General features: G+C 36.3%; 1 protein-coding gene across 14 annotated transcripts in view; it reads right to left on the reverse strand.

Annotated features, from left to right (window-relative positions):
* The window catches only part of MED12L (mediator complex subunit 12L), a 370226-nt gene that overhangs the window by 151271 nt on the left and 193300 nt on the right, over nucleotides 1–25655 (reverse strand). The gene's annotated exons all lie outside the window — the stretch shown is intronic.

The raw sequence follows: 25655 nt of genomic DNA on the forward strand, positions 1-25655 counted from the left end.
TACTGAGCTATCTCACTCATCAGCTTTTATATTTTTATCTTAAAATTTAAAAAGGGACAAAATGTAATGAAACACACCTCTAATTCCTGCTAGAGGAGGGAAAGGCTAGTAGACTATTTGACCTGAGGAGTTCTAAGCTACAGTAAGGCTAAAGTCAAATGAGAGTTGCACTAAATTGAGTATCACTTTGTAATACAGTCTGAAATTCTTACTACTAATGGAGGCTGAGACTAATGGATTACAGGAGTTTGAGAGTTCTAAGGTATAGAAATGAGTCACTCACGAATGTGGTGAGACACCAGTCTCAGTGATCAAATATCTATAATCCTGATTTCTAAAGGAGACAATCTAGTTCATTAGTCCCAAGTTAAACTAGGGCTAAAGCTGAATGGGGTCAACATTAAATCTTATGCTTTTCCTTTCCCCCCAAAAGGGTTAAACAGGCTCATGAAGGAGAAGGTGAAAGAGTCCAGATCAGGAACTGAGCAAGTAAAACTGTGGCACTGAATCCATGTGTGACTGCTATATTCTAAGCCTAGGTGTAATAAGAAAACCAAAGGCCCCCACCAAAAAAATTAAAAGAGTAGCTTGCATTCTTTGTGGGACAAAGAAAATGGCAAATTAGTCAGTGTACTACTAACAGTAAATCTCATGATTAACTGTTAATGAGATCATGAAAGAATGGGTAAAGATGAAAGAGAAGTATTTTTCCCCTCAGGAGATTTCAACAACTACAACCAAAAAAAAAAAAAAAAAAAGAGAGAGAGAGAGAGAGAAAATATTCAGTTTCATAGTCAAAAAGGTGAGAGAGAGAGAAAGAGAGTACATTGCTATTTATCATGGAAACAAATACAGTGATTCTGCACTATTCAGAGAAACTAAGAATGAGATAAAAGCTCAGGCTACTTAGCTCAATGCACAAAAATCCTCTTGATAACATCCCTGAGAAGTGAGTTTGCCCAGCATCTGCTGGAAGAACATAACTGAAGGAGAATCATTTGAGCTTTTGAGCGCCCCCAGTGACCCATTCTACTTCTAAGTGATGTGAAGTTTGGTTTGCTTTTCTCCTTCTACCCCTAATTTTGTTTTGTTTTGTTTTGTTTTTTAAATAACTTTTTATTGACAGAACCCATGCCAGGGTAATTTTTTACAACATTATCCCTTGCACTCACTTCTGTTCCGATTTTTCCCCTCCCTCCCTCCACCCCCTCCCCCAAAATGGCAAGCAGTCCTATACATGTTAAATATCTACCCCTAATTTTGAGCCTAAATCTGTCTCTCTAAAACTTCCACCAGCTGATCCTCTTCCGCCTTTGAGGCTAAATAAGACATGTCTTGTTTTACTTCCATAGTGTCTTTAAAATACTGGAAAAACAGCTATCATGCCCTCCCCAACTCTTCTCTCATCTAGCCTAAAAATACTCGGCTAGTTCCTTCCAATAATACTTATATAGCATGGTATCTCATCAACTTGGATGTCCATTCTCAGAAAGCTCGTCTCTACTCTTCACTAAAAAGTGGTATTCCGGATTGAACGCGGTATTTCAGATTAGGTCTGACTGGGCAAAAGCAAACTAGAACTATCACTTCCTCTTCTGTTCCAAATTCTCTGAGTTCTCTCTCATGCAGCTGTTTTAACTGCTTCTGGTTTTTGAATAGTTCCCTTGTCATACTGTTGACTCATATCGAACCTTTGGTTAATGAAAACCCTCTCAGAAGCTTTTCACAGAAGCTGCTGGCTTTCCTCAAAAATCAGACCATCCCTCCACTCTCCTTGAACTGCTGCTTAATTTCTCCTTAGTTTCAATTCTCTGATCATTGATTATGGTATGGCACCTAGGACACAGTTGAAGAAGCAAAATATTGAAGTAAAAGTTGGTTAGACCAGGAATAAGAGGTCAGGTAGAGTGGGGTTGTGGGGATGACATGATTTCCTTAATCTTTCACAGACTAGTTTCACATCAAGCTTATTAAGGATAATTGAAACTAAAGCCTTTACCCTTGCAAAATGAGAAAAATATATAACAAAATAACTTTAGCATCAAAATTTAACTTGTGAATTAGTTTCACCTATATTGTATTAGTGAAGTTCTCTTTATTTTAGAAGGAAGATGATTAAATTCAAATTTTACAAACATCAGGATGACATAAGATCATAAACTTTTAAGCCACCTTAAAGATTGTTGAGACTAACCTTGAAATTTTATAAAGGAAGAAAATAACATTCTAATTACTTATATGAATTCCTCAAGGTCAAAAATGTAGCTGGCAGAACAGTCAGTATTTGAATCCAGATTCTCTGCCACTGAATCTGGTGTGCTTTCTATTATACCATGTTGTTTGTCTTAATAATTTATGAAGCAATTATTAAATGCCAGCAAAATTTATTATTATTCGACTGACATTTAATAATTAAAGTTAGTTAGCATCAATCATTAATTAAGAATTTACTGTGTATAACTTTTAGGCACTGTGCCTAAAGTTACTAAACAATCCCTGTGGGCAAAACACCTTTAATTGGCCTCTAGACAAAGTCCATACTCAAGAGAGGTTTAATTAAATTGAACACAATAAATATAGTATAAGACTAATTCTTCAATCTTTTTCAGGAGATTTTTCCTTCTTTATTGAAATACACTTTAGCTTTGCCCTTACTGAGTATGGTTCTGGGCTTTTAAGGATTTTATAATTCAGTGTGAATGGGGCAAGTCATTTATCTTCTCAGGTACTAAGATTCTTCATTTTTAAAATGAGATGGAAGAAACTCTTACTAAGTCTCTGGTCCTTTCCTCTTATAAAGGTATGGATTTACAATGCTGTTTAAATTCACAAAACAAGACAATCCTTCATTGGGATAACTTTAAGCCAAATGCGTGAAAAGATAGGCCAGCACAAAAGTGGCAAAGATTTCCTCAAAACTAAAGAATGTAAAGGATAGGTTCCCTTCTCTCTCCATCTCTGTCTCTCTGTTTCTGTCTTTCTGTTTCTCTCTCACACACACACATATGCCTGACCAAAAAAAATAAAATAAAATTCCCTCAACTGTCTTTGGGAAATACAAACATCTTTCTGCTTAGTAATGGATTCTGGTGAGTAAATTCAAATGATCTTATTTCTGAGAAGCCAATATGGAATGGAGAACTAGTTGTTTCTTTCAGAAGCTCAGGCAGTGGGAAAATCTATGAAGGATCAGTTCCCCATGATTATTATTACCAGAGGTGAAAATGGCAGAACATGGCTACTCTCAATCTTTTACTATTTCTCATGACATGGCTCAGTGAGGTACTAAGGTGGTGAAAAGGTTACAGCCTGGGAACTGCAGTCAAATGACCCATGTGCAAATCCTGCACATAATAGATACCTATTAGATATGTAAAGTCATCTACTACAAGTTAAGATACTGATTAGCTAAAGCAAGTCACCTAACCTGTGCCTACTCAATTTCCTCATCTGTAAAAGGCAATAATATAATAGCATCTTTCTTCCAGCTTACTTTGAGAATATGAGATAATATTTGTGATCTGTGAACCTTCAAACCTTAAATATCAAGAAAAGATGATGGTGATAGTGAGGTAAAGCTGGTCGACTGCATGGTCCTTGGCTATATGCCCCAAACCCTTTCTTTTCCCACAAACCTTTTTTCACAACTTTCCTTTTATTTATTCCTTATTTATTTTCTTTATTCACCATCCTCAGAACTATTTTCTACTTTTTCGTCTTCCTTGTTCCCATGTCTGATCAGGTTGAGTATACCTCAACTACATCAGTTTCTTTTTCCTCTTCCTCCTCCTCCTCTTCTTCTCTCTCTCTCTCTTTTTTTTGGCTGAGGCAATTGGGGTTAAGTGACTTGCCCAGGGTCACACAGCTAGGAAGTGTCAAGTGTCTGAGACAAGATTTGAACTCAGCTTTTTCTTTTCCTTTTTTTTTTTTTAACCCACTATACCACCTAGCTGCCCTTTCATTTATAACTTCATGTATATATCTCCCTCTTCCCTCTACTTGAACTACCTGGTTCTGGTCCTCAGGACCTCTCCAATAACCTCTCTGTAGATTCCCCTCTCATGACTCCCCACTCCACAATGCAGCCAAAACTGCCTCTAGAATAAACCCCGTACTGTTTACCATTTAACATCATTCACAACTTGGCTCCAGTTAATTCTTCTATATTTTCTAGAATTTCATGACTCCCACTCATTTGGTCCTCCCTGCCAAAACGACCTTCATCATCTTCACCGACATAATATTCTGTCCTTCACGCCTGGACCTTGCCCAGCTCTCCCTCCTATTCTTCCAAAATTCCAAGCTTGCTTGGACTCAGCTCAGATTCCACCTCCTACAGGAAACATATTTTGATTCCCCACCATCACCAGTTGCTGGTGTCCACCCCATCCTAATTCTAGGAAATTACTTTTCATATATTTAGCATTTATCTATGTTCTATATTTTCTTCCTTACTCCCCTTTCCCTTGAAAAAGATGGAAGATCCATGATCACGGGGGAATTTTATACTAACACAGAGTGGGCACTCAATAAGTATCTGTTGAATTACTGTATAAGTAAATGTCTCTCCAGAGCGACTACATATAAGTCACCTAGTAATCAGCATTAAAAAAAAGCAAACAGAGCATGAGTCTATCTACTTCACCATATCACACAGAGTTCTTGGGGTTACCTAGGGAGACCCGACCTGGAGTTCTATCTCTCTGCTCACTTTCTTCTTTTTTTTGGTCTTGCGAACATTCTAATTTTTTATTTGTTTATTTAGTTTTAATACACATTGCTTTATGAATCGTTGGGAGAGAAAAATCAGGACAAAAGGGAACAAACATGGGAGAGGGGTAAATGCTATATTTAGGAAACACAGGAAAAAAAAATTCTATACATGTTTTCGAGCGTAGCATTCACAATCTGAGAATGTGAGATTTCCAGGGGCACTAATAGATGCCTGACACCATGGAAATGGGATTCACACCAGATGCCTCACAAGAGTCATTAACATCAATGAAAATAAAAATCCTTCATGATTCTCTTTTTCAGAATAGCAATAACTATTTTCAAACTCAATTACTCAGCAGGCTTCCCCTCCATGCAAAAAATATTAAAATTAAAGAACAAATAACTTCACTTAAGAAACCTATTGAACGTTAATTTAGAAAAGCTTCTGAAAATAACCACCAAAGTACAAATACTGTATAACATAATAAAGGGAAATTGTCTTGCCTGAAAAAAAATTTTTTTTAAAGAAGTCTTTCATTAGTATGCTGGACTTGAGAGTACTAGCTCTACAAGCTCTGGAGAAATGTAAAACGTAACTCTCAGTTTCCTCATCAAAAAAAAAAAAAAATGAGGCTAGAATTTGTGGTGCCTACTTCATAAATCACTGGTAGGAAAAACATATTTAAATATACATTCTCACATTTTTATTATTCTTACACTACTTTTTAAAGCGATTATTGTATTTTAGTCCTTTTCTAAACACTATACAAACATTTACCTGAAGGTAATATCATATTAGAGCAGAGGGGATATATATATATATATATATATATATATATATATATATATATATATATACACACACACACAAACATACACATATACATATACATATAGATCCTTTATCTGCATTTTATATAAATTTGAAATACCACAATATTTCATGACACACACACACAAACTGATGGAAAATGTATAGTTACTATTTGTAAGGGTGTACTGAAATTTCTATCTGAAATGATACCATCCAACTAAAACCCAGGTAACATCTGAAATTTTTACCAAGGAGGAAATTGGCTCCCAATATTAATTACCTAAGCATGTACAAAATACCACATCTAGAAGCCACTTTACAAAATATACTTTTAATTAAAAAAAAAAAAAAAACCAACTCCTCAAAAGAGCCAAATGACTATATTGTTCAAGATCTGCTTTTATCTCAAAAAGTATAACCAGGCACATTTTAAATAGTGCAGCACCACCTAGAGGTGATTTGTGTTTTTCAAAAAATCAAAAGCTTCACTGTCTTCTTTCCACCATTCATGAAGACTGGGTAGGTTTGATGGTCTTGGGGTGAAAATGAAAGCATCAAAGAAAATGACCAACTTCATCTCATGCACCTTTGTAAAAAGCTTTGAATTAATTAAAATTAATTTTCAGTAAATTTATTTTAATTATTTATTATTATTTTATTATATTTACTATTTACTCTTGAAAGAAAACTGTGTAAGAGATTTTTCAAATTGGTACCTTAAAAAAAGGGTCACACACACAGTGAAAGAGACAATGCTAAAATGAGAGAGCTAGAAGGAAACAACTTATAGGCTATTTTGATTTACAAAGAAAGGTATTAAAAAAAAAAAAAAGAAAAGAAAAGAAACAAACAATCCTCAACTAAGAAAGCCTGCATCAATGATCAACTATGAAAGACTTGATTCTTCTCAATGGTTCAGTGATCAAAAGCAATCCCAATAGACTTTGGATAGAAAATGTCATCTACATCTAGGAAAAAACTACAGAGATTGAATGTAAACCAACTCTTTTTGGGTTTTGTTTGTTTGTTTTGTTCACTGTTTTGTTTTTGTTTTTTATTCCTCTCCCATGCTTCTTCCCTTTCATCCTGATTTTCCTCTCCCAACGATTCATAAAGCAGTGTGTATTAAAACTAAATAAACAAATAAAAAATTAGAATATGTACAGACTCCCCCCCCCCAGGAAAAAAAAAAAGAAAAAGAAAGCCTACATCAAAGAGAGGAAATAATGTACCGATAAATAGGTAGGTACTCCAAGATAGATACAGAGCACTTGAGAGTTAATTTCAGAGAGGAAGGTGCTATCTCCCTTGTGAGAGAGGTATGCGAATTGAATGGCATGTCTATATCTATCTATCTAGATATAGAACTATAAACCTTAGCAACTTAAAAGTATATAAAGACTTTTGGAACTGTGAGTCTGTGTACATGTTCATATGCAGAATAGTATGTGTGTCTAAGTGTAGTTTTATCTATGTATTACATGAGGGAAGAGGTGAACATGTAGATGAATATAAATACAAAGATACACATAAGTATACTCATATGTAAGTACACAGACAAATCATAATACATAGGTATATATGTTAATATTATTTATTTTAATTTATTTTAAAATTTAAAAAAAATTTTTTTCCCTGGGGTTGGGGTTAAGTCACACACATGAAGTGTGTTAAGTGTCTGAGACCAGATTTGAACTCAGGTCTTCCTGGTGCTCTATCCACGGCACCACCTAGCTGCCCCAATATGTGTATAATTTATAACATGTAAAAGGACATTTTCTTAGTAGCCATTCCCTATGTTAATGACATCACATTTCCAATTAAAATAAACTTTATAGCTAAAGTTTCACAACATCCCTGGGAGATAAGTAGTAAAGGTGTAATGGGGGAAAAGAGGTCCCATACCAGGTCCCCACATCTTTTCTGACTTGAGTATATTCCATGGAGTACTGGCCCTGGCCATTTCCAGGGAATTATGTCGCAACAGTGAAAAGATTTGACCACTTCACAAAGAACAACTGTTCTTACTCAGGGCATGCAGCACGTCGGTGGGAATGACTGCATTTGGGACCTAATTGGTCTAATAGTTGCTTGGCTGGGCCATGGTGACTGATCTTCAACCCACAATGAACAAGCTCGACTCTGAAGGAAACCTTGTGAGACTGGCAATCCAGGAGATCCCTAGGTTATCCAATTTTCTAAAAGAATGTCAGTTACTGCTTCCTGTCATTGCCTCTTTATAGTTTCTATGAGTAAAAAGAATCAATCATAAGAGAGGAAGAAAAGTTCATTTATGCTTATCTACGTCATATTATGGGCATCTTTCTACTTTCTCTCTTTGAGGAGTCAAACCTAAACTGTGAATAATTCTCCAAAGCTCCAGAGATTATAGGAACTGAACCTAATCACTGCCCCTTGAATCACACAGCTGGTATAGTTTCTGAGATCCCCTGTATGGCCTTTACCTGACACTTCCTCTTCCACATCAACCAGTTATACAAGTGAAGTTATGTATTTCTTTTGTCTAAACTTAAAAGGCTATAGATTTTTGTTTTGTTTACTTTGTTTTGTTTTAAGGTGACTGATTATCTTGTCTTCCTGATCTTGACACCATTTTTATATTACTTGTAGAAATTCTACTCGTCATTGTGTACCGATTTCTTGGATGAATTGCTGCCAATTGTTTGGCAGTCTGTCTGAAATTATACTTCTTTAACTTCATCCTTCCCTGGATTAGTACTATTTTTGTCTGGTAGAACGTTTTCTCAATTTTTAGAGTAATTTGTGTAATATTGATATTGTTTATATGAAATTTGATAGAATTCTACTGTCAATAACTTCAAGAGTTTTTGTTTTTTTTTTCATTTCATCTTACTGGTTTTGTTCTTTCCAGCCTTTTTGAGATTGGATTATATATGATCTCAATTTGGCCTTCTCTTGGCTTGCTTATTTTAAAATTTTGGAGATTTCTTCTGGTTTGATTGTAATTTCACCTTGTATATTGGCAATTTAGTTGATTTCTTTTTTGCCAAGTCAGGTTGGCTAAAGGTGTTTGTGTTTTAAACCCTTTTCAAAGCAAACAGGACCTCACAGAAAGAATATGAGAAGACAAATTCTCCAGTTCTCTGCCTCCATAATAGTTGTTTCAGGGGTATGCAATATTGCATTATGTATTATTTTTTCTTTTTTCAAGATTAGATCTCACAGGCTCAAAGTACAGAGGCTACCTATGGAAACTTTTACCTGCTTCAATTTGCCAAACTGGAATGATTCATCCCTCCTTAAGACAGTCTGGTGGTCTTCCTCTACCAGAGGTACACCATATTGATGAAGGACTAAACTCAGTTATCATATTGGCTTTTGTGCTCCTGCAGCTCCAAACTCAAGTAGTACATCGATCTCAACCTCCCCAGAATCACAGACAATAGGTATGTACCACCAAGCTTGGAACTTTGTATCATTTGCAGAATCTTTCAAAATCAGTTTAGATGATTATTTTCTTCTTCTCCCATATACCCCCTCCCTTTTTTTTTCCTTTTTAAAATTCTTGACATAGGAGAAGGTTATCTGGAATGGGCAGCTAGTTGGCAAAGCAGATAGAATTCAGGGCCTGGAGTCAGGAAGATTCTTCTTGAATTCAACTCTGTCCTATGACATTAACTAGCTGTGTGACCCTGTGCAAGTCACTTAACCTGGTTTTCCTCAATTACCCCATTTTTAAAACGAGCTGGAGAAGTAAAAAGGCAAAACCATACCAGTATGTTTGATAAGAAAACTCCAAAAAGAGTCACAAAGAAGCAGCCACAATGGAGACCACTAAACAATAACAGCATCTTGACTGCACCATAAACAACAACCTCTGAGATGAAGGGAAGGAAAGATTGCAAGGGGGAAATTCAAGTGCTTAATTAATTAATTAATTGAAAGCATTAATATGCTGGAAAAGAATTAAAGAACCAAAAAAAAAAAAAAAGTTTGTGCTTCTCTTAGGATTCAGAAAAGACTGTCACTTGCTGTTCAGAAGACCAGAGAACACCGAGAAGATGGGTACCCCCCCGGGCATTTTCTATGGCAACCTCCAGACAATGGTCACATATCTGATACCTTTAATCACAGTTTCCTGGATAAGTTATCTGGAGTCACCACAGGATTGATTGGAAGTCTTTCTTTGTAATAACAGGCCTTAAACTATTGTAAACAATTTTCTCAAAGAAAAAGGATCTTGGAGATATATACACCACTGAATTAATGCATTTTAAAAAATCTTTTTTTAAAACCATAGCTGATGGATAAGGCCAGGAATTCTGACTTTCCTAATGATCTCCTTTGAGATCATTAATAAAATTCCACATATTACTGATTGAGAATAAAAGTTCTTGAATTACAAAGGTGATGATTGATCCCAGAACAAGAATAATATCATTTCACCTCTGTCCATTGTCCTTTTAGAAGTGGTAGTATGAGATTATAATCCATTTAACCTGCAACTTTCTCATCCCACAGGAATCAGCATCATGCTGAGTCCTGCCAAATGTGATGTGCTTAAAATCACACAAGGGGCCTACATGGTTATGGTTCAGAATGGCAAGATTTATTTAAGCTCCCAACATTGTGAAGCTCAGTAGGAGATAGCTGAATGAATACTAGTTCAGGATTGAGGGTAAGAAAATTAAGGGTTGTCAAGAATGACATTTGAAGACTGGCTTGAAAAAAAGGATCCAGATGATCAATGATACAGATTTACAAATAGAAAAATCCTGGGAGATCATTCCCTTATTTTAATGAAGACAACAATAAATATATGATGACAGATATTATCAGAAGAGCCCAAAAGAGCAATACGTCCTATTGAATTCCCAGAGCTACAACGTTGTTGTTGTTGTTTTATTAAAGCTTTTTATTTACAAATCATATGCAAGGGTAATTCTTCCAACATTGACCCTTGCATAACCTTTTGTTCCCAATTTTCCCCTCCTTCCCTCCACCTCCCTCCCCTAGCTAGCAAGTAATCCAATACATGTTAAATATGTCAAAATACATGTTAGATCCAATATATGTATACATATTTATACAGTTATCTTATTGCACAAGAAAAATCAGATCAAGAAGGAAGAAAAAGAAAACAAAATGCAAGCAAATAGCAACAGAGAGAGTGAGAATGCTATGTTGTGTTCCACACTCTGTTCCCACAGTTCTATCTCTGGGTGTAGATGGCTCTCTTCATCACTGAACAAGTGGAACTGGTTTGAATCATCTCATTGTTGAGGAGAGCCACGTCCATCAAAACTGATCATTGTATAGTCTTGTTGTTGCTGTATACAGTGATCCCCTAATTCTGTTCATTTCACTCGGCATCAGATCATATAGGTCTCTCCAAGCCCCAGAGCAATAATGTCAAATTCATCAGCAAATTTTTCTTTTGAAAACTTGACTTTAATCTTCATAGTCCATAAAAATTTATATAATTTTAAAGCCAAAATGCATTGCCACTGTGTGACCATAGCCAAATCACTTGAACTCTGTCTTAAGTTTCTTCATCTGTAAAATGAGGATAATAACAGTACCTATCACCCCTAATTGTTGTGAGGAAAATATAATAATTATAAAGAACTTAAACATGGTGCCTTGCACACAGTAGGCACTATCTAAATGGTGGTAGTTATTATTGTTATTATTATTGTTCTGAATATAATCTAACTATGACAATCCTCCCATTTGAGCCCTGTAACCGCAAGGTCCAGTGCTGTACCAGAGAGAGGCAGAGGTTATATGACTTGATTTTATATGTCTAGTAAATTTAGTGAACTTCAGCTATAAAATGGCATGGTAACAAATGTAAGGGAAAAAAGGGGGGCTGTTTCAAATGACCTCTTATCATCACTGAAAGATTTTTGGGTTATATTACCACAAACTAATGAGTGACCTAACAGAATAGAAAATAAGTCTCTTATACCAGTGTCTTTACTAGAATCTTTAAAATTTGGATAACGTTACATTAAAGAAACATAAAGGATTCCAAAGGTGTCTATTGATACTACTAAGATCACCGACCCTCATTTCTATGGCTTAATTTTTTAAAAAATGATTTAAATGTTCTCTAAGCTATTTTAACCGTGAAAATTGCAAATAAGACTGTTGTAAGTCAGAAATACTCTTATAACCACATTTTATTTTTATTATATTTTTCTTAAATCTGCCAATATCAATTAATACTTATTCGATACCTTTGGAGGAGAGGGGAGGAGAGAAGTCAAAGCACTTTTAGGACCACTTTCTCTTCTAATTCTTGATGTGTAGATATATATCTGGGCTGTATTACAAGAAGCAGTTTGGGTCAAGAATGAAATTAGCTAATTCTAATGAACAGCCATTTAGAAGCACTCACTGCAAAGCTTTTTCAGCCCAGCAGATGAACACTCCTGTGAACAATTGGATATGCTTGGAAGGAGTTGGTCTAATAACTATTCAGCAAAATTCTCTAATGGATGCTTCCTGGTTGCTTGGATAAAGTGCTTCTCTGTTACAACTTGGTAGAGACTGTTAGACCTAATCCCTTGAGAAAGGCAGGAGCCCACCCAAATTGGATTTCATTTTCGATGACTTTAGCCTCTTCAAGGAAAGGATGATCTGAGCCCTAATCTGAATGCCTTCTGTCCTCCCTAATGATGGAGCCACTAATCTTCCCTAGCACCAGGGGACTGCTGGGTACAAAATTCACGCTCAAGAAATCTTTCTGTATGAAGAATGCATTTATTTTAAATGAGGCACAAGTCTGCCTCCATGATTGCCGAACACCCAAAGAGCTGGTTCAAGAAGAGAAGAAATCACTAAAAGGATCCCAGGGATACAGAACAGCATGAACACAATAGGCATGGGTTCATGCAAAGAAAATATGAATGTTAAGTCTCTGTGAATTCAACTGCTGCTTTTGACTTCTAACAGAGCTCAGTCATGGGGGGGAGCAGGAATATTCGTGATGGGCTGCACTGAGCTATTAGTTTTTTTTTTTTTTTGTTTTTTTGTTTTGTTTTTTTTTAACCAGTCCCCCTGTTGGGAAAGCATGTGCAGGCTGGGAGCCATGGCAACTCAAGGCTGGAACATGTCTGTTATTTTAACCCAAGGTGGAGAAAACACCTCCACTGGGCCGAGCTCCAGTCAAGTCATCTGTCTAGAGTAGGGGAAGGAAAGAATCCTTGCTTTGAGGAATGAGACTAATCAAAGGTAATAGAGAACATGCCACAAAAGGAGCACCAAAGCAGGACTTCAAGGATAAGAGGAGAAAGAAAAAGAGGAAGAGGAGGAAAAAGAGAAAGAGGATGAGGAGGAACAAAAGGATAAGGAGGATAAAAAGAAGTAAAGGAAGAAGAGGAGAAAGAAGAGAAGGTGAGGAAAAGGAAGAAGAAGAGCAAGGAGGAAGAGGAATGACAAGGAAAAAGAGGAGAAATTTTTTAAAAATTCCCTCGAAGGAAGAGAAGGGAGGGAAAAATAAGATGTTAGAGAAAGTCAAAAATGATACTTCAATACTGATTGTCCAATTAATTTCATTCTGATAGTAATATAGGCAAGACAACAACACTGGCTGATTTGGGAAATGTGCAACATAGCTTTTTTTTTTTTTTAAATGAACACACACTTGTGCTCTGTAGTGCCCCCTCCCCCCTTAATAATAACAGAAGTGTGGCAATATTATAGGGTTACAATAGGTTATTTTATTTCCAGGAACATGAAAAGCAAATGAGGAAAGAAATGAAAACAGAGATGACTACAGATTTATGAAAGAATATCTTCACTACAGATTTAAACTCCAGAAACATAAAATATCTGCTCTTTGAAAAAGAAATAACTCCAAAGATGACATTTTCTAAGAAGAAACTGTGATCTCCAAGGTTAATTTAATTTCTTAAGTATATGATCTATAGATGGTGACATAACTTAACAGATAGAAGACTCAATAGATCTGAGTCATGAAAACCTAGATTCAAGACTGGCCTCTGATCTTGGAAAAGCCCCTTAATCGCATGGTGCCTGAGGTAATTCTTTTAGATCTGAGACTGCAGAGAAAATGGAAACCTGCTTTGGTGGAGAAAATGAGCTCAGCGGGGAGTTCCCTATATCAATGAAATCATGTCTTGTCCCTGGACCCATAAGTCCTCTTGCAAAAGTCATGTAGGTATGTTCCTTACTCCCATTATGGGAACTTTTAGAGAATCTTCAGTTTTTCTTACTAATTCTTCTACTGATTGGTATAGCCTTGAGCACAGCAAGACATTTCTCTCCCTTTAAGATTGCTTAACTGTAAAATGAGGTGGGACTAGGAGACCCTATTGTCCCATCCAACATGAAGTCACATAATTTTCTGGCTGTGGACCACAGACATTCTAACATGAGTTTCTTCTTTCCATCAGAAGTACATTTGAATGAGCCTTGCTAAGGGTACATAAGCACTGATGATGGGGAAAGAAGGTTGGTAATGTTGGGCATGGGCCACTATAAGGAACTGGGTAGAACTGAGGGGTAAAAGTAGGGGATAGGGAGAAATGTGAAGTCACTTGAGTGGAGGACTTGAAGAGAACAGGAAGATGTGTATTTAATAGTTGGGCTATTATTTTAGATAGAATAAAATTTTTGTATACTGGAGTACATCATTTATAGCATTATAACTACGGGGAAATGAGTTCCTAGTTGCAAATAAATGATTTGCAAACAAACTTTTGGAACGTGATACTTTGGGAAATACCTATGTGGTGAATAGTAACAATCATGACCTTTCTAAACCTGTAGGACAGAATGATGCTAAGTTTAAGTAATTGCAGGCTGGCTCCTCAATAAGACTATAAGGCGGGCAGGGTGGGAAGAGAAGATGGCGGGGAAGATGGGTGAATGACGTTTTTCTTAAGTTTATGTATCAAGAAGGCAGTGCCAGAAGCAAGATTGTGTCGAGAGCTTCCTGACCACAAATGCAGCCTACTAAGCAGTCCAGCAGACAAAACTGGGTTCAGGACTGAGTCCTATTTCCAGAAATGTAGGATTTTCAGCAAGCCTTGTAACCTTCATTTTTTATGAAATGAAAGGATGATAATGCTACTTTATCTGCCCTCATACAATGGTTTTATTTAGAAAACAGTGTTCTATATCCCACAAAGCCTTCCAAGAATGAGGGCTACCACATCAGGTACTCTAGAACATTTCAGAGTGTCTTATAACAACTCAGGAATAAAAAACACTTTGGAAAAAAGAAACTTTTTTTTTTTTAAAAAGTCACTTATATTATAATGAAAAGATAAGCAAAACAAGAGTGCTTCCAAAACAACAGCTTCCTCTTCTATCTTCCACAAAAGGCTCTGCACGATGCAATTTGAGGCTCCAAGAAAAGGAAGGAAATGTGTATTCATTTAGTGCCTACTGCACAAATATTATCTCATTGGATCCTCATAACAATCCTTGGGAGGTGACTGCTATTATGATCCCCATTTTACAGATGAAGAAATTGAGTAGTTGAGCTTTTAGATAGCAAGACTATCTTTATCTTTAACTAGAATACAATAAGATGTATATCTTTTTTAATAAAATATTAAAGTTGTGTTCTTTAAAGTTCTTCCAGTTAGAGGTTAGAAGAAAGGAACCATTTGAGTTATAGTCTGAAATAGGTGTCCTTACTTGGGATCTGTGAACTTGTATTGTTAAAAAGGTATCTATTTGGTTAAACTATTTCATAAAAGAGAAACTATTTCTCGGTTTTCTCAATTACTTTTAATCTTATCAAGTTATCAAGTATGATTCTCTGAAAGGAGAGAAGATACACAGGGAAAATTTAAGTTAAAATAAAAAAAGAAAAATCATGATAAAAGAAAATATTAAATATTTAAAAAATAAAATTATGGAAAAGTCATCTTCTCAGAATTTTCTTTCAGTTGGAATTTAACACAATATTACCTCACAGTGAAGTGGGAGTTGGATTCCTCAATTTTCTTTCTCTGCTCTACAGTTTGTCAATTTGAAGTCATTGACTTTTAAGTCAAATGTTCTAAGTCAATTCATTTCACAGTGTTACTTGCTTTACCTACCAGAAGATGGCGATATTTTATCATAATTATTTTCCAAACAAATTCTTAAAAGAAAAAAAAAATTTTTATCAGATCAGATCTATCTATCAGATAGATCTGTCATTTCTTTCTACAGGGGAAAGTCAGCAAGGGCTGATTTTTTCAAGAAAGAAAGAATACATGACTCATGTATGTGTAAGTAGTATCAGACTTTACAATGAGTACCCAAAAAATAAGGGGAAAACCCTAGGTTGGATTCAAATTAAAACCAAGAGAATTTTAGGTCTTAAAACAATGTGACTATTGAAGTTAGAAATAAAGAAAAGAAGAGGGAGTAGAGACTGACTTCATTAGTTTAGGATACTCCCAGATGATAAAACTCCATCTGTGAGAACAGGTTAGATATTCTCTGCAATTTATAGTTTCTCAGAACACTGTGATTTGACCAGGATCACATAGTGTATCAGAAGGCGATATTGAACTCGGGTTTCCTGACTGCTAAGTCCGTGCTAAATACCATATAGTAAATTATTTGTAATATTTTAGTAAATTACTTCCTAAGGTCTAGTAAACTTTAATATAAACCATTATTTCCTTTTGCACTCCCTTCAAAGAAATATAGTGTAATCAACAAAGGATTACAAAGGGAGTAAAGGATATGAGTTTGACTTTAGGAAAGGAAACCTACTGATCAATCAATCAATAAGCACTGTGCTGGGCACAAAGAACACAAAAGAAAATGCAAAAATAATTACTTCCTTTTCAAGCAGGTTTTCACTTTCTTAATCCATAAAAGAGAGTTTTGAATTGATCTCTCACCTCAAACATTCTCTGATCAATGATCTGCCTGCATGAAACTTTACAATTAATCACAGCATCTATTTTATCTAGGGTAACAGATTAACACAGAGATCGCCTCCTAAGTCAGAATTTTTCAATTCTGCAGCTAGTTTGCAATTTTTCAGCAAGCTTGGTCCAGATACCATAGTACAGACAGACAACTTGTTCTACAATTATCACTTGAGGTTGGTCCTTGAGACCAAGGATTGCTTTTCTGTTTGTCTTCCTGTTCCCAGAAATTTCAAATAAATCCTTACTGAAAGAATGGATGAATGGAAAATATGATTGACATCTGCAACAGATTTCTGGAGATATATTATTTGTATACTTTGATAGTCAATGAAACCGGAGGGAAAACAGCAAGCTGTGAGAGGATTTTTACTCCCCACACAATACTAGTACCCAAAGTACTTGTATCCAGAGATATAGATTAGTGTAATTTACCTTCTAACAGACCACAGAATAAGAGGATTCGTATCTTTATAAACTATTAATGGTCTTTAAAAGTTCTTCCAGCCACAGGTTGGAAGAAAGGAACTGTTTGATTTATAGTGTAGGAAATAGGAGTACTTAATAGGAGGTCTTTGAACTTGTATTATTTTTTTAAAATTTGGTTAAACTGTATTTCGTTATAACTGTTTTCTTCTGTGGTCTCATGTATTTTATTTCATACATTTTAAAACATTTTGAGAAAGAGCTGATAGGTTTGATCAGAATACCAAAGAAATCTGACACCAAAAAAAAAAAAAAAATTAAGAATTCCTGGTCTAAAATAAGATTAAAGAATTACATTAGGTTAAAACTTTTTAAAAATATTTCTAATAATAGCTTGTAATTTTCAAAATATATGGAAAGATATTTTGCAAGACCTTGTGTTCCAAGTTTTTCTTCCTTCCTTCCCCCGCTCTCTCTACTAGAAAGCAAGCAATCCAATTTATGTTAAACATGTACAATTCTATACATATTTCCACATTTAACAAGCTGCACAAGAAAAATCAGATCAAAGAAGAAAAAAGAGAAAAAAGCAAGTAAACAACAACAAAGGTACAAATACTATGTTGTGATCCACTTTCAGTCCTCTTTCTAGATAGAGATGGCTCTCTCCATCACAGTTTCATTGGAATTGACACATCCATCACAGTTGATCATCATAGAATCTTGCTGTTGCTGTGTACAATTTTCTCTTGGTTCTACTTACTTTACTTAGCATCAGTACATGTAATCGTTCCAGTTCTAAGCTCATCTTGCTGATCATTTCTTATAGAACAATAATATCTCATTACATTCATAGACCATAATTTATTTGGCCATTCTCCTATAGATGGGCAGCCTCTCAGTTTTCAGTTCCTTGTCATCACAAAAAGGGCTGCTACATTTTTGCACATGTGGGTCCCTTTCCCTTTTTAATGATTTCTATGGGTTACAGACTCAGTAGAGACGCTGCTGGTTCAAAGGGGGTATGTATTTTTTGATAGCTCTTTCAGCATAGTAAAGCCTTCTTGAAAGGAATAACTACTGAAGAAATGTTTCCTATGAAAAATCAGCCAGTACTCCCAGGGATGCCAAAAAAGAAGGAAAGTTAAGGATTTTTTTCCCCACTTGTTTTGAATGTGTTTTGAATATGCCTACTTTGAAATCTGGAGTGGGAGGAGATGTTAAGCTGGGAAAGTGGTGGGTATTTAGATGATGGGTTACTAGGTAGCTTGATGCATAGGCAGAAGGCAGAAGATCTGAGTTTAAATCCAGGCTCAGATACTTCTTACCTGTATGACCCTGGGCAGATTACCTCATCCTGTCTGTCTCAGTTCCTTCTCTATACAATGAGTTGGAGAAGGAAATGGCAAACCACTCTGGTATCTTTGTCAAGAAAGTCTCAAATGAGGTAAATGACAATTGGACACGACTGAACAATGACAAAGATGATCCTTCCAATATTTTTCACCTTTATTAATCCATAATAATGTGTACCTATCATTTCTACTGATAGAATGTGAGCTCCCAAACCAAAAGAACTGTTTCCTTGTGTCTTTGTAAATGCCCATCTTCAGTACCCTAAGTATTCCTTAGTAAATGCCTACTGATTATCAATCAGCAATAAAAGCAAACGAATAATCATAGACTCAGAATTCTAGACTTAAAGCACTAAGTCTAAGAGACTAAAGCACTGAGAATCTCCTAGAATGGAGTTATTACCCATTCTATTTTTGAATTATTTTAATTATTTGGAATAGGGAACCTAGGTGCTAGGTTGGATAGAACATTAGGTTAGAAATCAGGAACACATGTTCTTGAGTTCAAATCTAGACTTGGACACTTACTAGTTGTGTGACCCTTGCCAAGTCACATAATCCTGTCTGTCTCAGTATTCTTATCTGTAAAATAAGTTGGAGAAGAAAATGACAAACCACTCCAGTATCTTTACCAGGAAAACCTCAAAAGGGGCTGTGAAGAGTTGGACACATGAAAAGCAACTCAGCAACAACAAATTATTGGGAGGCCTTTGATGACATTAAACTTAAATTTTTCTTTTTGAAATGTCCACCTGTTCATTTTTCTTATTCTTTCAGCTCTTTGGGGCAGAGCCAGACACTAGAAGCTTAAGCCTTTTCCTATCCAACAATAGTTGGGGGAATAGAGAATATTTGATTGTAGACAACATTTCTTTTATGTGGTCTTGTTCAATCTTTAGTGCTTATCAAAGCTAAAATAATTACATTATTTACATTAAAATCTAATCTTGAAGAAAAACTGGTAAGTGAAGAAAGGTGTTGGTTTAAGATGCAGTCAGAACTACTTGGCATAGTGCTACAATGATTTTAACATCAGTGAGATATTGAAGCAATCTAGAAATCCAAAATATTTCCCTATTAGATAAAAAGAAAGTATGTTGGTGAATTAGTTTTAATGCAGAAAAGTCAATAGAGATTATAGAGGATACCCCACCTATAAATTCAAATAGCAAGAAAGCAGATTGTAATCCTTGTAAATGAATTGTTTTGCTACTATTGATTATTCAGGAATTCTTCATTACTACAAATGAGAAAAGGAAAAAAATTTTGAGGTGGTGATGATGATGATGGTGATACAATGATGATAGCAGCTAATAGTTACATGCCAAGCGGGAAGGAAACTACTTTACAAATATTAGCTCATTGAGCCTCACAACAACCCTGAAAGTAAGTACTTACCATTATTGCCAATTTAGAAATGTGGAAACTAAGGCAAGCAGGTTAAGTCACTTGCTCAGGGTCATAGAGCTAGTAAGTATTTGAATTTAGGTCTTCCTGATTCCATTGTACCACCAAGTTGCCTCAGTATAAAGAAATTCAGAACTAATTAGCCACTATGTCATTTTCCAAATATTATTTCATTTGATCCTGCAATGTGCCAAGCACCGTGCTAAATGATGTACAAAATTTGATGATCACTTGATTCTCCCAAAACCCTGAAAAATAGGTACTATTACAGAGTTGATTTTATAATTGAGGAAACTGAGGCAGGTAGGTCTACAGCCAGGAAGTATGTGAGGCTGAATTTGAACTTGGGTTTTCCTGATTCCAGGCCCCAGTGCTCTAGCCACTGTGCTATTTACTTAGCTGCCCCCAAACACAGAACAATTTAAAGAGGAAGAGATTTCCAGTAACTGGGAAGGTTGCAATTCAATTGAAAGGTTGTATCAATGCCTAAAAACAGCTCCCTTTTACATAACACCAACTCATGCTTATATAAGGCTTGAGTTATATTTTATTTGTAATCCACCTCTCATCTGAGTCTCACATCTTGCTTTATCTTCTGCCATGATCAGCTGCACTGGGTCACAGCAGAGAAAAGGCAGTAGCCAGAATTCCGAAGGCCCTAGGGAGGTCTGGGAAATCAATGCTCTGGAACAAAGCCAAGTTTACTTTTTCTCTAATCCAGTATGGAGTCAACTGAAGACATGAGGTCATGCTCATAAATACCACAGTGTTCCCTCGGTCCCCTCCTCGGCCTCCGTGTATCACCTCCCACTGGCAAGAACTTACATACATCCAGGTAGTCAAATGGTCTATATCCTTTTTCCAGTGCTTGAATCTTAAGAGACTTTCTGCTGGCAATAATACGAAAAACAATTTCCCCTTTCACTGCCCCACAGGTGGAACTGTTTGGACAGGCTCAATGATTAACAGAAAGCATTAATCTAGCCAGCTTCAGTGTTGGTCTATCCTTGAAGGCAAATTAATCTCAGAAGGAGACGTAGATAGAGCTTGAAACATGGAGTGGATAAAATGATCACATGCAGCCCTGATGGCCCCCCTTTCCCTACTTTTCCCATAAGTACAGGGTTTCTGGGACAAACCTTGGGCCAGGAGAACACCTCATTTCTCTTTATGAGACATAGAGGAAAGAAAGAAATCAAATTAGATAAAATATAAGGTGAAGAGTATCCAAAGAGATCACTTCTTATTATTTTTGGTAACAACAATCTTAGTCCTGAAACCATGAATATTCTTATGATGCTTTAAAACTTTTCTTTTTTATTAGTACAATCTTGATAAATGTCAACATATCTTCACACAAGAATGAACCAAAACATTGGTTTTGTGAAGTCGGATTGCTTTAAATATATGGTCAATTCATTCAAAAGATCCAATACTGTTCTCTGTTTCTCAGATTCCTTTTCAACTTCTTTTTTTTGGGGGGGGGGCGGGGAGGGAGGTTATCACTATTACTATCCTTCACTTGCTTCCTAACTCTTCCTAGATAAAAGCTCTCCCATATAATAAGCAAGCACAGACAAGCAAAACAAATTACAGAATCTTTCAAAAAGACCTCCAACATTGCTTCCAATTCTAAAGAGAAAATTCTAACAATTTGGGTTTTATTAGGAGGCCAGGAATGTCATGCAAGTCCAGCTACAGTTACAGCTCTCTTATTACTATTACTATTAATATAAATAATAACAATAGCATTGTGTTTGTTTGGCACATTACAGTTTACAAAATACTTTCCCCTAATAATTGTAGCAAATAGTGCATATTTTGTAGGTCCAGACTTGTAATTTTATCAATCAACTGCATTTCTTAAGTACTCACTGTGTATTAAGTACTGTACTGAGTCGTAGGAAAGAAAAGGAAGGAGAAAAATAGCCCTCTTCTCTTAATTAACTCAGCATAATGGGAGAGCCAACATGCAAACCATTATGCACAAACAAGACTTTTGCTGTTCATCAGATTCAGTCTTACCCAACTCTTCATGACTCCATATGGGTTTTCTTGGCAAAGATACCTGAGTGTTTTGCCATTTCCTTCTCCAGCTCATCTTACAAATAAGGAAACTGAGGCAAACAAAGTAAAGTGACTTGTCTTGAGTCACACAGCTATTAAGTTCTGAGGTCAGATTCGAACTCAAGAAGATGAGCCTTCTTGACTTTCTGTTCAGCTCTCTATCCACTATAGATGCCCCCATTAGTAAGATATAGACAAGATAAATATGGAAATAATGAATAGCGGGAAAGCACTGTAATTAAGGATGACAGGGAAAGGCTTCAATCGGGCAAACCTCTTATTAATACAGATGGGACTTTAAAACAGGGTTTTATCACCCTTTCTTGTGTGTCATGGACCTCACACTACGCCCTATCTTGGGCAATCTGGTGAAGCTTATGGCTTTCTTCTCAGAATAATATTTTTTAATGCAGAAAACAAAAGAAATAGAATTACAAAAGGAACACATTATATTACTGTAATTTCTCACGGGCATGATGATGGGAAGCAATCTGGGGATAATTTCTTTGTGGCAGTCAAGGGGTTAAGACTGGAATGAGCAGGTAGCAGGTTAGGCATGAACCGGCACAGGGCCAAGGATGTCTAATCTGATAACACACCTGCAGGTTTACGGGAAGGTGGTTGATCTATTCCCTTCCCAAGCCCGCATGGCAGACAATGTGGCAATATCCTAGCAAGGACTTGATTTCTGCTTATGTGGAGACTACTGCAGACTTGACTTGGTGATGAATAAAGACACCTTGGAGAAAAGCTACTAATCTCACTTCTGTAAAATGTGAAGCATAAGAGATTTATATAACAAATAGATATTTGCTATTGAAATGTTTTTGGTCATGTCCAACACTTTGTGGTGCCATTTGGGGTCTTCTTGGCAAAGATACTATTGTGGTTTGCCACTTCCTTCTCCAGCTTGTTTTACAGATGAGGAAACTGAGGCAAAAAGAGTAAAGTGACTTGCCCAGGATCACATAGCAAGGCTGTATTTGAATTCATGGAGATGAGTTTTTCTGATCTCAGATCCAGCACTGTATGGCACCATCAACCACAAAGACAAAACCAGCCCATATAGAGAATGTCCTAGTAGAGGCTCAGTAGGGTGGTGAAGAGAGGGGCTAGATGGGTGATGGAAGAAGGCAATTATAAGAAATTATAGATTGGCTACCCTGTTGCTTTGATAGATTATTCATGGTATGTAACCATCCAGACTGTGATTTAATGTTAAAATCACAGAAGGATGTCAGAGGCCACTGGGTTCAGTCTGTTCAGTCTTTACAACTCTTCAACCATCCTTTGCTTAAAAGCCTTCAGTGCCTGGGAACCTCATCATTACTTTCCAATGCTCTTCTCATTCAGAAAAAAAAAAAAATCACAGAATTTTTTTTTTTCTCATTTTTTTGTGAGGCAATCAGGCTTAAGTGCAGGGTCAAACACCTGTTTAGTATCTGAGCCTGGATTTGAACTCTGGTCCTCCTTAATCCAGAGCTAGAGCTTTATCCCCTATACCACCTAGCTGTCCCTCAAAATCAAAAAAGTGGAATTGAAAGAGGTCTCCCTCAAAGACCAATATCAATCCAAGCTATATTCAAAAAAAGAATCACTATCAAGTGAGGTGAAAGTCATTATTTCTCATGAAAGCCCAAGCTATTCTGAGATATTTCTAATAGTTAAGAAGTTTTTCCTTATATCAAACCATAAATGTACCTACTTCATACAACTCTCTCTCCTGCTGCTCCCTTCCCTAAGAGTACTAATTTTGCCCTCAAGGGGCCAAGCAAACTCCAGAATGAGATAAAATTCATAAAGCACTTATTAGCAGACAGTGGGTGCTTAATGAATGCTTGTTCCCTTCCCTTTCCATGAGATAACAACGCTAAAGATGATTGTCCTCAAGTAATTGCTACTCTCTGGGACTGTGTCCTTATCAATAATCAATGTGGCCCCATCAGCACTGAGTAGTTGAGACACCACCATAGATCTTTGACCCATAAATAACCTTCAGGGCCTCATAAAAGCACTTTGGGTTGTTTCTATCATCAAAAAAATGGAATTTCATCTGCCTTCTTACTGAGCCACTTACGCCTGAATCTAAGTTTTGAATGTACTTTACTTTTGATGGAATTGAACGCTATCATCTTTGAGAAAGATGAACTATATCCTATGAATTCTCTCACAAGAGGTGGGTTTTTGTTTTTGTTTTTTGTAGAATGTGCACTCAATGCAGTTTCCAAAGTATAGGTCAACTCTCTCATGCTTGTGTTAATTTTGGCTTAACAAGAAAGCACAAGTACACCATCAAACAGCATCCACCATCCATATGTGAAACCATCGATTATGGAGAAGTTCTGAATATTGCTGATAAGTTCACTCGCCTTGGCAGTCTACTTTCCAGGGATGTTCACACTGATAATAAAGTTGCCACACACATTGCCAAAGCTAGCTCAATTTGTGGGAAGCTCCAAAGGAAAGTGTAGGAGAAAAGAGGTTATTATCCTCTCTTCTCTTTTTATAATAATAATAATATATTATTATTATTATATTGACTTATTAATATTATTATATTGATTGACTAGCAAACTGAAGGTCCTCAGAGCCATTGTGCTGACCTCATGTTGTATACTTGTGAAACCTGGACAGTGTAGCAGCGCCATGCAGGAAAATTGAATCACTTCCATTTGAATTGTCTTAGGGAGATTCTGAAGATCACCTGACACAATAAGATACCAGAGACTGAGGTCCTTTTTTGAACTAAACTGATAAGAATTCAAACTCTGCTGGAAAGAATGCAACTCCATTAGGCTGGCCATATTGTTCAATTGCCAAACGTACACTTGCCAAAAAGACTTTTATACAGAATTCACACAGGACAAGCACTAACATGGTTGTCAGAAAAGGACACTTTCAGGATTTTTCTTAAGAGCTTTAGAATTGGTTGTATGACATGGTAGACACTGGCACACATGGGCAGTCCCTCATCAGAAAAGGTGCTGTGCTCTATGAGCAAAGCATAATGAAATTAGCTCAGAAGAAATGCCAGATGCCCATGGTTAAGAAATTGACCCCAAATATTCATAGGGACTTTTGTGTCTAATCTATGGCAAAGTATTCTGAGCTTGTAGCACTCTGATCCAACTCTTAACAGAGTGATACCATTTTGGTGCTCTTCAATAACAAAGGATAACAACCAAATCAAACAAAATTGCTACTTTCTAATTGGTATAAAGGAAACCAATCAAATTCTCTACTTATTACCCAACTCTTGTTATCCTTCTCTGCTTCAGTGGCTGTGGTCATTTCAAACAGTCAAAAATCATATTTATTAAGAGCCAGGAACCTGTGCTAATTAATCACTGAATTTCTATCATATTTTTGGACTCTCACATTTCAAAGGCTCACGCATAATCCAGAAAGGCTCTTAGGGGTTCAGGGAGATTTCTACTTCTCTTAGAATAAGAGAAATGACACAGTTTAGTAGGTAGGAAAATGAGAAACACTTCTGACACATGGTACAGTTAATAATTTAATTATTAACTGTACATATATGTACATGTCATGTGCATATGTAATAATGAGAATTTTCCAAAAAGGGAGGGACTTTGAATTTGCCCAGATTAAATCTGTGTGTGTGTGTGTGTGTGTGTGTGTGTGTGTGAGTGTGTGAGCATCCTCCCTTGCTCCCTCAACAGATTTTGAATTTGAGGAACAAAAATGGTTAGCTGAAAGAGCAATTGATCCAAACCTCAGACCAGATTGCAGGTAAAATGATTGGATAAAATGACTGAGCATGGGTACTTGTGCCTAGCTAGAAGAAGCTGACACATAAGAAAGAGGATACAAATATAATGAGGAACCAATCCCTAGCCCTTAAGGAGGAAGAAGTATTTCACTAGGTAATGGCAGATCAACAACTTAGAAAACAAAGTTAATGAGGAAGTGAATGATAAGAGTGAAAAGATAAAATCAGAGTGGTTCAAATATTTT

The sequence above is a fragment of the Sarcophilus harrisii genome, chromosome 3 (genome assembly GCF_902635505.1).
Source record: "Sarcophilus harrisii chromosome 3, mSarHar1.11, whole genome shotgun sequence".
Taxonomy (NCBI): Eukaryota; Metazoa; Chordata; class Mammalia; order Dasyuromorphia; family Dasyuridae; genus Sarcophilus; species Sarcophilus harrisii.